Here is a 13,737-nt window from a genome sequence, read left to right as displayed (position 1 = left end):
CCAAAATATTCTAGAGTGCAACCTTCCAAAAAGAAAATTTGAAGAGGTATATTGTACTCACACTTTTTTTTCTTTTTTCTTTTAACAGAAAAGGAAAAGGCGTGGAAAAAGGATGAATTGTAGGAATTTTTACAGACATGTAAACCCAAATTACAAAAACCTATCAGCTCACACCAGTCAGAATGGCCATCAACAAAAATGCTGCAAACAAGAAATGCTGACGTGATTGTGGAGAAATGCGTACCCTCGATTCTAAGGGGGACGTGGTAAGAGCCACTAATGAAAGCACAATTGAGGTGCCTTGAAAAGGTAAACGTTGAGCTACCATACCAGTCAATCAATCATACCCACTGCTGGGTCTATCACCTGAGAAAATGAAAATCAAAAATCGCAGGCTGGCAATCCTGCACTCCAGCAATATTTACCATAGGCAACACTTGGAAGCAACGAAAATGTCCATCAACAGAGGAATGCACCAAGAAGAAGTGGTCCATGTACACAATGGAATATTAGCCATGGAAAACATTGAAGCACTGCTCTTTGAGGCACCATAGATGAGCCTGGAGATAATCACAAAACATGAAGGAGGTCGGAAAGCAAAAGACCTATATCTTATATTATCACTTATGGCATTATCTAATAACTGACACAGATGAACATATTTCCAAAGAGAAAGACACTCACAGGCGTAGAAAACAAACTATGCTCATCTAAAAGGAAAGGAGGGGGGAAATTGAGAAATGAAGATTAGTGTTACTATACATATTCAAATACATATTATATACATGTATCAAAAAGATCGAACATATAGCAAGGGAGGTCGACGGAACACTGTAATATTTTATATGGGAAGAGGATCTGTACATTAATAGACATACATAATGTCCAAATGAACTAGATTGTGTACACCTAGGACAAACACTATTCTAAACTTTACCCAGATTTAAAAAATTTTAAAAACCAAGAAGAAGTAATGAGACATAAACTTATGGGGATTTCTCCAGGCAAATTCCATTCTAATTTACAACCTGGACAATGACTTCCAGAAAGGCTCTGCTGCCCTAGAACCCAGATTGGGGAATGGAGAAATGCTACCTCCTTGTGGACGTATCCCACAACAGCAGCTTTGAACTCACTGCAAAAGGTCACTAAATTTTCACCAACTTGCAGTTCTGTAAATTGCGCCTGCCCTCCAGAAAATTTCTGGGGTCAAAAATCGACCAAAAAATTCAGAAGAGGGCAACCTTCGAAGAAGACAATTTCAAGAGCTGTGTTGTACTCACGGTTTTTTCTTTTAAGAGAAAAGAAAAAGGCATAGGAATATGATGAATTTTAAAAATTTTCATGACATGCATACCCATATTACAAAACCCTATCAGCTCACAGCAGTCAGAATGGCCATTAGGAAAAATGCTGCAAAAAATAAACGGTGAAGGGAGTGTGGAGAAATGCGTACCCTCGGTTGTAAGGGGGGGCATGTAAAGAGCCACTAATGAAAACACAATGTAGGTGCTTTGAAAAGGGAAACATTGAACTACCAGTCCATCAATCACAACCACTGCTTGGCCTATCACCTGAGAAAATGAGAATCAAAAAGTCACAGGCTGGGAAACCTGTATGCCAGCAATATTTACCATAGCCAGCACTTGGAAGAAATGAAAATGTCCATCAACCGAGGAATGCACCAAGAAGAAGTGGTCCACGTACACAATGGAATATTACTCTAATAATAAATATAAATTAAATTTAAAAACAAACAAAAGCAAGGAGACATCAACATTTGTGGGTTTATCCGGGCACATTGCACTCTAATTTATAACCGAAAAACACCACTGGCCGGTAGGACTGTTTCCCTAGTGCCAGCAAGGGGAACGTAGAAAGGCTGTCGCTCTCTGGCCGTTACCTGCAAAAGCAGGTTTAAAGCCTGAGCTAATGGTCACTTCATATGAACAAGTACTGCAGGGCTGTAAATGAAACCTGCCCTCAAAATGTCTTGAGGGAGATAATGGCCAAAATATTTCAAATGGTGACACATACTTTAAGAAAACACTTTGAAGAAATAAGCTCTCATCACAGCTGGAAAAATAAAAAGGACATGTCTTACAGCTCAATTTCAACGCATTATGAGACACATGCAAATTCAACCACAAAGAGGTATCAGCTCACACCACTCAGAATAACCATCAGCAAAAACTACAAAGAATAAATGCTGAAGGTGCTGGGAAGAAATGCATACCCTCCGCTTTAAGAGGGACGTAACCTGGAAAGAGCCACTAAAGAGAACGGAATAGAGGTGCCTTTAAAAGGTAAACATTGAGCTACCATATGATCCAGCAGACCTATTCCTGGACCTATAACCTAAGAAGACAGAATTGGAAGGACACAGGTACGCAAATCTGCATTGCATAGTATAACAATCGCCAAGATATGGAAGTAACCAAAAAGTCCAACGACGGATGGGTGGACAATGAAGAACTGCTACATGTACAGATGGAATATGAGCTAGTGAAAAAATGAAACAATGCCATTTGGAGCACCATAGATGAGTCTAGAAGTAATCACGCAACTTGCTGTAAGTGAGAAAGCGAAAGACACATATCCTATCATATCACATATAGGTGTTACCTAACAAATGATACAAACAAAGGTATTTCCACAGAGAAACACTATCATAGATTCATTAAAAAAACTTATGGTTCACCAAATGGAAAGGTGTGAGGATTGGATACATTACCGTATAGAGGTTAACAGAGTGATACAAACATATGTGAAATATATAATCACCAAAGACCTACGCAATACCAAGAGAAGACTACTCAACATTGTGTCGTAACCTACATGGGAAAAGGATCCGAAGAAAAATAGATATATGTCTATGTGTGAAAGAACCACATCTTGCACACCTAGAACAAACAAAACATTGTAATCAAGTTTGCTGTGATAAGAAATAAAAATTAAGTTAAAGATACCAACAAGAAGTAATGAGACATAAACTTAAAGGGCTTTTTCCTCGCACATTCCATTCTAATTTACAACCTAGAACACCACTTCCAGTAAGGCTCTGTTGCCCTAGTAACCAGATTTGGTAAAGGAGAAATGCTGCCGCCTTGTGGCCGATTCCCGCAACAGCAGCTTTTAACCCACAGCTAATGGTCACTTACCATTCACAAGGACTCAGGGCTGTAAAGGACACCTGCCCTCAAAATTGTGCTGAGGTAGGGAATGGATAAAAGAAATTCAAAACAGGCAAAATGTTCACGAAGCTCGTATGAAGAGGTAAGTTGTACTCACTCTCTTTTTAAAGAAAGGAAAATGGATAAAAGCTCAACCTCAGGAAGTATTAGACTCATGCAATCTAATCTACAAAAAGTTTTCAACTCACACCCGTCGACTGACCATTGGCAAAAAGTCTACAAACAATCAATGCTGAAGAGGTTTTAGAGAACTGTGTACCCTCTAGCTGCTGGTGAGATGTAAAAGGGTTAAACGCTAATAATGAGAACAGAAAGGAGCTGCGTTGAAAAGGAAAAATTGAGGTACCATTCAATCCAGCAGGCGCACCAATGGGCCTCTCACCTGAGAAGACCAGAATGAAGAAGACCCGGGCTGCAAAAGCTGCACTGCAGCCTTATTCACAATAGACAAGACAGTGAAGCAACCAAAATGTCCATCAACAGATGAAAGGAAAAAGAAGAAGCGGTCCATGTACACAATGAATACTAGCCATGGAAAACAATGAAACACTGCTCTTTGAGACACCATAGATGATCTTGGAGATAATCACAGAACATGAGGTAAGTCGGAAAGCAAAAGTCCTATATCCTATGATATCACTTATACGCGTTCTCTAATAACTGACACAAATGAACATATTTCCACTGAGAAAGTCAATCACAGACTTATTAAAAAAAACTATGCTTATCTACAAGGAAAGGTGGGGGGAATGGATACATGAAGATTAGCGTTACCATATGTATACAAATTCATATTATATACATATATCAAAAAGACCGACCATATAGCAAGGAAGGTTTACGGAACACTGTGTAACAATTTACACGGGAAGAGGGTCTCTACATAAATAGGTATATAGAATATGTAGATGAACCAGAGTATGTACACCTTGGACAAGCAACATTCTAACCATTACCCCAATTGAAAAAAATTAAACCAACGAACTAGGAGTAATGAGACATAAACTTATGGGGGGTTCTCCTGGCACATTCCATTCAAATTTACAACCTAGGCAAACGACTTCCAGAACGGCTCTGCTGCCCTAGTACCCAGATTTGGGAATGGAGAAATGCTGCATCCTTGTGGCCGTTTCCCACAACAGCAGCTTTAAACCCACTGCAAAAGGTCACTAAATATTCACCAATTGCAGGTCTGTAAATGACACCTGCCCTCCAAAAAATACTGAGGTCGAAAATCGACCAAAATATTCTAGAGTGCAACCTTCCAAAAAGAAAATTTGAAGAGGTATATTGTACTCACACTTTTTTTTCTTTTTTCTTTTAACAGAAAAGGAAAAGGCGTGGAAAAAGGATGAATTGTAGGAATTTTTACAGACATGTAAACCCAAATTACAAAAACCTATCAGCTCACACCAGTCAGAATGGCCATCAACAAAAATGCTGCAAACAAGAAATGCTGACGTGATTGTGGAGAAATGCGTACCCTCGATTCTAAGGGGGACGTGGTAAGAGCCACTAATGAAAGCACAATTGAGGTGCCTTGAAAAGGTAAACGTTGAGCTACCATACCAGTCAATCAATCATACCCACTGCTGGGTCTATCACCTGAGAAAATGAAAATCAAAAATCGCAGGCTGGCAATCCTGCACTCCAGCAATATTTACCATAGGCAACACTTGGAAGCAACGAAAATGTCCATCAACAGAGGAATGCACCAAGAAGAAGTGGTCCATGTACACAATGGAATATTAGCCATGGAAAACATTGAAGCACTGCTCTTTGAGGCACCATAGATGAGCCTGGAGATAATCACAAAACATGAAGGAGGTCGGAAAGCAAAAGACCTATATCTTATATTATCACTTATGGCATTATCTAATAACTGACACAGATGAACATATTTCCAAAGAGAAAGACACTCACAGGCGTAGAAAACAAACTATGCTCATCTAAAAGGAAAGGAGGGGGGAAATTGAGAAATGAAGATTAGTGTTACTATACATATTCAAATACATATTATATACATGTATCAAAAAGATCGAACATATAGCAAGGGAGGTCGACGGAACACTGTAATATTTTATATGGGAAGAGGATCTGTACATTAATAGACATACATAATGTCCAAATGAACTAGATTGTGTACACCTAGGACAAACACTATTCTAAACTTTACCCAGATTTAAAAAATTTTAAAAACCAAGAAGAAGTAATGAGACATAAACTTATGGGGATTTCTCCAGGCAAATTCCATTCTAATTTACAACCTGGACAATGACTTCCAGAAAGGCTCTGCTGCCCTAGAACCCAGATTGGGGAATGGAGAAATGCTACCTCCTTGTGGACGTATCCCACAACAGCAGCTTTGAACTCACTGCAAAAGGTCACTAAATTTTCACCAACTTGCAGTTCTGTAAATTGCGCCTGCCCTCCAGAAAATTTCTGGGGTCAAAAATCGACCAAAAAATTCAGAAGAGGGCAACCTTCGAAGAAGACAATTTCAAGAGCTGTGTTGTACTCACGGTTTTTTCTTTTAAGAGAAAAGAAAAAGGCATAGGAATATGATGAATTTTAAAAATTTTCATGACATGCATACCCATATTACAAAACCCTATCAGCTCACAGCAGTCAGAATGGCCATTAGGAAAAATGCTGCAAAAAATAAACGGTGAAGGGAGTGTGGAGAAATGCGTACCCTCGGTTGTAAGGGGGGGCATGTAAAGAGCCACTAATGAAAACACAATGTAGGTGCTTTGAAAAGGGAAACATTGAACTACCAGTCCATCAAGCACAACCACTGCTTGGCCTATCACCTGAGAAAATGAGAATCAAAAAGTCACAGGCTGGGAAACCTGTATGCCAGCAATATTTACCATAGCCAGCACTTGGAAGAAATGAAAATGTCCATCAACCGAGGAATGCACCAAGAAGAAGTGGTCCACGTACACAATGGAATATTACTCTAATAATAAATATAAATTAAATTTAAAAACAAACAAAAGCAAGGAGACATCAACATTTGTGGGTTTATCCGGGCACATTGCACTCTAATTTATAACCGAAAAACACCACTGGCCAGTAGGACTGTTTCCCTAGTGCCAGCAAGGGGAACGTAGAAAGGCTGTCGCTCTCTGGCCGTTACCTGCAAAAGCAGGTTTAAAGCCTGAGCTAATGGTCACTTCATATGAACAAGTACTGCAGGGCTGTAAATGAAACCTGCCCTCAAAATGTCTTGAGGGAGATAATGGCCAAAATATTTCAAATGGTGACACATACTTTAAGAAAACACTTTGAAGAAATAAGCTCTCATCACAGCTGGAAAAATAAAAAGGACATGTCTTACAGCTCAAATTCAACGCATTATGAGACACATGCAAATTCAACCACAAAGAGGTATCAGCTCACACCACTCAGAATAACCATCAGCAAAAACTACAAAGAATAAATGCTGAAGGTGCTGGGAAGAAATGCATACCCTCCGCTTTAAGAGGGACGTAACCTGGAAAGAGCCACTAAAGAGAACGGAATAGAGGTGCCTTTAAAAGGTAAACATTGAGCTACCATATGATCCAGCAGACCTATTCCTGGACCTATAACCTAAGAAGACAGAATTGGAAGGACACAGGTACGCAAATCTGCATTGCATAGTATAACAATCGCCAAGATATGGAAGTAACCAAAAAGTCCAACGACGGATGGGTGGACAATGAAGAACTGCTACATGTACAGATGGAATATGAGCTAGTGAAAAAATGAAACAATGCCATTTGGAGCACCATAGATGAGTCTAGAAGTAATCACGCAACTTGCTGTAAGTGAGAAAGCGAAAGACACATATCCTATCATATCACATATAGGTGTTACCTAACAAATGATACAAACAAAGGTATTTCCACAGAGAAACACTATCATAGATTCATTAAAAAAACTTATGGTTCACCAAATGGAAAGGTGTGAGGATTGGATACATTACCGTATAGAGGTTAACAGAGTGATACAAACATATGTGAAATATATAATCATCAAAGACCTACGCAATACCAAGAGAAGACTACTCAACATTGTGTCGTAACCTACATGGGAAAAGGATCCGAAGAAAAATAGATATATGTCTATGTGTGAAAGAACCACATCTTGCACACCTAGAACAAACAAAACATTGTAATCAAGTTTGCTGTGATAAGAAATAAAAATTAAGTTAAAGATACCAACAAGAAGTAATGAGACATAAACTTAAAGGGCTTTTTCCTCGCACATTCCATTCTAATTTACAACCTAGAACACCACTTCCAGTAAGGCTCTGTTGCCCTAGTAACCAGATTTGGTAAAGGAGAAATGCTGCCGCCTTGTGGCCGATTCCCGCAACAGCAGCTTTTAACCCACAGCTAATGGTCACTTACCATTCACAAGGACTCAGGGCTGTAAAGGACACCTGCCCTCAAAATTGTGCTGAGGTAGGGAATGGATAAAAGAAATTCAAAACAGGCAAAATGTTCACGAAGCTCGTATGAAGAGGTAAGTTGTACTCACTCTCTTTTTAAAGAAAGGAAAATGGATAAAAGCTCAACCTCAGGAAGTATTAGACTCATGCAATCTAATCTACAAAAAGTTTTCAACTCACACCCGTCGACTGACCATTGGCAAAAAGTCTACAAACAATCAATGCTGAAGAGGTTTTAGAGAACTGTGTACCCTCTAGCTGCTGGTGAGATGTAAAAGGGTTAAACGCTAATAATGAGAACAGAAAGGAGCTGCGTTGAAAAGGAAAAATTGAGGTACCATTCAATCCAGCAGGCGCACCAATGGGCCTCTCACCTGAGAAGACCAGAATGAAGAAGACCCGGGCTGCAAAAGCTGCACTGCAGCCTTATTCACAATAGACAAGACAGTGAAGCAACCAAAATGTCCATCAACAGATGAAAGGAAAAAGAAGAAGCGGTCCATGTACACAATGAATACTAGCCATGGAAAACAATGAAACACTGCTCTTTGAGACACCATAGATGATCTTGGAGATAATCACAGAACATGAGGTAAGTCGGAAAGCAAAAGTCCTATATCCTATGATATCACTTATACGCGTTCTCTAATAACTGACACAAATGAACATATTTCCACTGAGAAAGTCAATCACAGACTTATTAAAAAAAACTATGCTTATCTACAAGGAAAGGTGGGGGGAATGGATACATGAAGATTAGCGTTACCATATGTATACAAATACATATTATATACATATATCAAAAAGACCGACCATATAGCAAGGAAGGTTTACGGAACACTGTGTAACAATTTACACGGGAAGAGGGTCTCTACATAAATAGGTATATAGAATATGTAGATGAACCAGAGTATGTACACCTTGGACAAGCAACATTCTAACCATTACCCCAATTGAAAAAAATTAAACCAACGAACTAGGAGTAATGAGACATAAACTTATGGGGGGTTCTCCTGGCACATTCCATTCAAATTTACAACCTAGGCAAACGACTTCCAGAACGGCTCTGCTGCCCTAGTACCCAGATTTGGGAATGGAGAAATGCTGCATCCTTGTGGCCGTTTCCCACAACAGCAGCTTTAAACCCACTGCAAAAGGTCACTAAATATTCACCAATTGCAGGTCTGTAAATGACACCTGCCCTCCAAAAAATACTGAGGTCGAAAATCGACCAAAATATTCTAGAGTGCAACCTTCCAAAAAGAAAATTTGAAGAGGTATATTGTACTCACACTTTTTTTTCTTTTTTCTTTCAACAGAAAAGGAAAAGGCGTGGAAAAATGATGAATTGTAGGAATTTTTACAGACATGTAAACCCAAATTACAAAAACCTATCAGCTCACACCAGTCAGAATGGCCATCAACAAAAATGCTGCAAACAAGAAATGCTGACGTGATTGTGGAGAAATGCGTACCCTCGATTCTAAGGGGGACGTGGTAAGAGCCACTAATGAAAGCACAATTGAGGTGCCTTGAAAAGGTAAACGTTGAGCTACCATACCAGTCAATCAATCATACCCACTGCTGGGTCTATCACCTGAGAAAATGAAAATCAAAAATCGCAGGCTGGCAATCCTGCACTCCAGCAATATTTACCATAGGCAACACTTGGAAGCAACGAAAATGTCCATCAACAGAGGAATGCACCAAGAAGAAGTGGTCCATGTACACAATGGAATATTAGCCATGGAAAACATTGAAGCACTGCTCTTTGAGGCACCATAGATGAGCCTGGAGATAATCACAAAACATGAAGGAGGTCGGAAAGCAAAAGACCTATATCTTATATTATCACTTATGGCATTATCTAATAACTGACACAGATGAACATATTTCCAAAGAGAAAGACACTCACAGGCGTAGAAAACAAACTATGCTCATCTAAAAGGAAAGGAGGGGGGAAATTGAGAAATGAAGATTAGTGTTACTATACATATTCAAATACATATTATATACATGTATCAAAAAGATCGAACATATAGCAAGGGAGGTCGACGGAACACTGTAATATTTTATATGGGAAGAGGATCTGTACATTAATAGACATACATAATGTCCAAATGAACTAGATTGTGTACACCTAGGACAAACACTATTCTAAACTTTACCCAGATTTAAAAAATTTTAAAAACCAAGAAGAAGTAATGAGACATAAACTTATGGGGATTTCTCCAGGCAAATTCCATTCTAATTTACAACCTGGACAATGACTTCCAGAAAGGCTCTGCTGCCCTAGAACCCAGATTGGGGAATGGAGAAATGCTACCTCCTTGTGGACGTATCCCACAACAGCAGCTTTGAACTCACTGCAAAAGGTCACTAAATTTTCACCAACTTGCAGTTCTGTAAATTGCGCCTGCCCTCCAGAAAATTTCTGGGGTCAAAAATCGACCAAAAAATTCAGAAGAGGGCAACCTTCGAAGAAGACAATTTCAAGAGCTGTGTTGTACTCACGGTTTTTTCTTTTAAGAGAAAAGAAAAAGGCATAGGAATATGATGAATTTTAAAAATTTTCATGACATGCATACCCATATTACAAAACCCTATCAGCTCACAGCAGTCAGAATGGCCATTAGGAAAAATGCTGCAAAAAATAAACGGTGAAGGGAGTGTGGAGAAATGCGTACCCTCGGTTGTAAGGGGGGGCATGTAAAGAGCCACTAATGAAAACACAATGTAGGTGCTTTGAAAAGGGAAACATTGAACTACCAGTCCATCAATCACAACCACTGCTTGGCCTATCACCTGAGAAAATGAGAATCAAAAAGTCACAGGCTGGGAAACCTGTATGCCAGCAATATTTACCATAGCCAGCACTTGGAAGAAATGAAAATGTCCATCAACCGAGGAATGCACCAAGAAGAAGTGGTCCACGTACACAATGGAATATTACTCTAATAATAAATATAAATTAAATTTAAAAACAAACAAAAGCAAGGAGACATCAACATTTGTGGGTTTATCCGGGCACATTGCACTCTAATTTATAACCGAAAAACACCACTGGCCAGTAGGACTGTTTCCCTAGTGCCAGCAAGGGGAACGTAGAAAGGCTGTCGCTCTCTGGCCGTTACCTGCAAAAGCAGGTTTAAAGCCTGAGCTAATGGTCACTTCATATGAACAAGTACTGCAGGGCTGTAAATGAAACCTGCCCTCAAAATGTCTTGAGGGAGATAATGGCCAAAATATTTCAAATGGTGACACATACTTTAAGAAAACACTTTGAAGAAATAAGCTCTCATCACAGCTGGAAAAATAAAAAGGACATGTCTTACAGCTCAATTTCAACGCATTATGAGACACATGCAAATTCAACCACAAAGAGGTATCAGCTCACACCACTCAGAATAACCATCAGCAAAAACTACAAAGAATAAATGCTGAAGGTGCTGGGAAGAAATGCATACCCTCCGCTTTAAGAGGGACGTAACCTGGAAAGAGCCACTAAAGAGAACGGAATAGAGGTGCCTTTAAAAGGTAAACATTGAGCTACCATATGATCCAGCAGACCTATTCCTGGACCTATAACCTAAGAAGACAGAATTGGAAGGACACAGGTACGCAAATCTGCATTGCATAGTATAACAATCGCCAAGATATGGAAGTAACCAAAAAGTCCAACGACGGATGGGTGGACAATGAAGAACTGCTACATGTACAGATGGAATATGAGCTAGTGAAAAAATGAAACAATGCCATTTGGAGCACCATAGATGAGTCTAGAAGTAATCACGCAACTTGCTGTAAGTGAGAAAGCGAAAGACACATATCCTATCATATCACATATAGGTGTTACCTAACAAATGATACAAACAAAGGTATTTCCACAGAGAAACACTATCATAGATTCATTAAAAAAACTTATGGTTCACCAAATGGAAAGGTGTGAGGATTGGATACATTACCGTATAGAGGTTAACAGAGTGATACAAACATATGTGAAATATATAATCACCAAAGACCTACGCAATACCAAGAGAAGACTACTCAACATTGTGTCGTAACCTACATGGGAAAAGGATCCGAAGAAAAATAGATATATGTCTATGTGTGAAAGAACCACATCTTGCACACCTAGAACAAACAAAACATTGTAATCAAGTTTGCTGTGATAAGAAATAAAAATTAAGTTAAAGATACCAACAAGAAGTAATGAGACATAAACTTAAAGGGCTTTTTCCTCGCACATTCCATTCTAATTTACAACCTAGAACACCACTTCCAGTAAGGCTCTGTTGCCCTAGTAACCAGATTTGGTAAAGGAGAAATGCTGCCGCCTTGTGGCCGATTCCCGCAACAGCAGCTTTTAACCCACAGCTAATGGTCACTTACCATTCACAAGGACTCAGGGCTGTAAAGGACACCTGCCCTCAAAATTGTGCTGAGGTAGGGAATGGATAAAAGAAATTCAAAACAGGCAAAATGTTCACGAAGCTCGTATGAAGAGGTAAGTTGTACTCACTCTCTTTTTAAAGAAAGGAAAATGGATAAAAGCTCAACCTCAGGAAGTATTAGACTCATGCAATCTAATCTACAAAAAGTTTTCAACTCACACCCGTCGACTGACCATTGGCAAAAAGTCTACAAACAATCAATGCTGAAGAGGTTTTAGAGAACTGTGTACCCTCTAGCTGCTGGTGAGATGTAAAAGGGTTAAACGCTAATAATGAGAACAGAAAGGAGCTGCGTTGAAAAGGAAAAATTGAGGTACCATTCAATCCAGCAGGCGCACCAATGGGCCTCTCACCTGAGAAGACCAGAATGAAGAAGACCCGGGCTGCAAAAGCTGCACTGCAGCCTTATTCACAATAGACAAGACAGTGAAGCAACCAAAATGTCCATCAACAGATGAAAGGAAAAAGAAGAAGCGGTCCATGTACACAATGAATACTAGCCATGGAAAACAATGAAACACTGCTCTTTGAGACACCATAGATGATCTTGGAGATAATCACAGAACATGAGGTAAGTCGGAAAGCAAAAGTCCTATATCCTATGATATCACTTATACGCGTTCTCTAATAACTGACACAAATGAACATATTTCCACTGAGAAAGTCAATCACAGACTTATTAAAAAAAACTATGCTTATCTACAAGGAAAGGTGGGGGGAATGGATACATGAAGATTAGCGTTACCATATGTATACAAATACATATTATATACATATATCAAAAAGACCGACCATATAGCAAGGAAGGTTTACGGAACACTGTGTAACAATTTACACGGGAAGAGGGTCTCTACATAAATAGGTATATAGAATATGTAGATGAACCAGAGTATGTACACCTTGGACAAGCAACATTCTAACCATTACCCCAATTGAAAAAAATTAAACCAACGAACTAGGAGTAATGAGACATAAACTTATGGGGGGTTCTCCTGGCACATTCCATTCAAATTTACAACCTAGGCAAACGACTTCCAGAACGGCTCTGCTGCCCTAGTACCCAGATTTGGGAATGGAGAAATGCTGCATCCTTGTGGCCGTTTCCCACAACAGCAGCTTTAAACCCACTGCAAAAGGTCACTAAATATTCACCAATTGCAGGTCTGTAAATGACACCTGCCCTCCAAAAAATACTGAGGTCGAAAATCGACCAAAATATTCTAGAGTGCAACCTTCCAAAAAGAAAATTTGAAGAGGTATATTGTACTCACACTTTTTTTTCTTTTTTCTTTCAACAGAAAAGGAAAAGGCGTGGAAAAATGATGAATTGTAGGAATTTTTACAGACATGTAAACCCAAATTACAAAAACCTATCAGCTCACACCAGTCAGAATGGCCATCAACAAAAATGCTGCAAACAAGAAATGCTGACGTGATTGTGGAGAAATGCGTACCCTCGATTCTAAGGGGGACGTGGTAAGAGCCACTAATGAAAGCACAATTGAGGTGCCTTGAAAAGGTAAACGTTGAGCTACCATACCAGTCAATCAATCATACCCACTGCTGGGTCTATCACCTGAGAAAATGAAAATCAAAAATCGCAGGCTGGCAATCCTGCACTCCAGCAATATTTACCATAGGCAACACT

The sequence above is a fragment of the Balaenoptera ricei genome, chromosome 7 (assembly GCF_028023285.1).
Source record: "Balaenoptera ricei isolate mBalRic1 chromosome 7, mBalRic1.hap2, whole genome shotgun sequence".
Taxonomy (NCBI): domain Eukaryota; kingdom Metazoa; phylum Chordata; class Mammalia; order Artiodactyla; family Balaenopteridae; genus Balaenoptera; species Balaenoptera ricei.
The sequence above is the reverse complement of the archived record's forward strand: the minus strand, read 5'-3'. Positions refer to the sequence as shown.